Source organism: Procambarus clarkii, chromosome 81 (assembly GCF_040958095.1).
Source record: "Procambarus clarkii isolate CNS0578487 chromosome 81, FALCON_Pclarkii_2.0, whole genome shotgun sequence".
NCBI lineage: Eukaryota > Metazoa > Arthropoda > Malacostraca > Decapoda > Cambaridae > Procambarus > Procambarus clarkii.
In genome coordinates this window covers 16,834,814-16,836,271 of record NC_091230.1, presented here as the reverse complement: position 1 = coordinate 16,836,271, position 1,458 = coordinate 16,834,814, and the positions used below count along the sequence as shown (strand labels likewise).

Here is a 1,458-nt window from a genome sequence, read left to right as displayed (position 1 = left end):
CCATTCGTCTCTCTCCCGCCTGTCTCATCTCCCACACCTCACCTCTCCTGGCGTCTCTACTCGCAGTTTTCTTAATCCATTCCTCGGACTGTTACATTATTTATGGACCTCCGCTCCTTCTTGTTATTTTGTGCCAAAGACTAACAGGATATTAAAACATAAACACGAAGTATTAAAACACACACACACACACACACACACACACACACACACACACACACACACACACACACACACACACACACATATACACAAGAATACATAGATACATTTACAAAGTATATTCCTGCTACTAGAAATGTGTAATTACACCAACCCAAACAACAATTCCAAGTGTATTAATGTATGAACATAGACCTGCCGTAATCTTAGACTCAATTACCAAACTTTCTGAGCTCCTCATGAGCAATATAAATGAGTGACTTACGGATCTCTTGAGAGAAACACCGATGTATATTATCATATATATTTCCAAGTAATCAATATATAAGTGGATGAAGTAAAAACAGTAAAAGTAAAAACAGATCGCTATGCCTCACTTAACAAGCTTCAGAGTATAGAAATAATGCAACAGCTCCATGAACTATGTCGAACACCCGTGTTACTTCAGCCTTTAAGACTTGCTCTACATAAGGACAAGCATCTTACACCAACAGGGAATGCAGCTACTCAGCACCAAATGTGTTAGAGAAACAACACCTTCTCTCACATGAATGAAAAGAACAAAGGCAAATGTTATACATTACAAGAACAGGAATATCAGCCTGTGACGGGACGGTATAAATATTTGCTCCTTTTTGTTTCGTGAGAATTATGTGTTCATACGTGGTTCTGATCTTGGCTGATTTACAGTGACAACGTAGGTAAAAATGTTGCATTTTCTAAATATATGAAATGTATTTATTGGTCATATATGACTAATGACTAAGCTGCCACCACCTTGACTAAGGTGCCATTACCTTGACTGACTAAGCTGCCACCACCTTGACTAAGCTGCCACCACCTTGACTAAGCTGCCACCACCTTGACTGACTAAGCTGCCACCACCTTGACTGACGAAGCTGACACCACCTTGACTGACGAAGCTGCCACCACCTTGACTGACGAAGCTGCCACCACCTTGACTGACGAAGCTGCCACCTCCTTGACTGACGAAGCTGACACCACTATAATATGTCAAGGGACAAACCGCTTCAGGCGTCCAAATAACGTGTATATTTTGAAATAAAATATTGCTCTACCATCATACTTTCATTTTTATAATTTATTCCTGCAGTTTATTGGTGAGAGTCATTAGTCTGTACTTATTACGAGGCTTGATTGCTTGTGAAAACATTTTCTGAAACATTCTGAAATTAATATATATATATATATATATATATATATATATATATATATATATATATATATATATATATATATATATATATATATATATATTCACACGCCTCATGTGTG

At 37.8% G+C, this 1,458-nt stretch overlaps 1 protein-coding gene across 1 annotated transcript in view; it reads left to right on the top strand.

Moving 5' to 3' along the window:
- Positions 1-1,246, top strand: part of LOC123773088 (zwei Ig domain protein zig-8) — a 6,589-nt gene extending 5,343 nt beyond the window's left edge. Inside the window, exon 5 of the mRNA XM_045766581.2 lies at positions 1-1,246. This exon is cut by the window's left edge and continues 449 nt beyond it. The gene's annotated coding sequence lies outside the window, so the exon portion shown is untranslated.
- Positions 1,247-1,458: the final 212 nt, after the last annotated feature.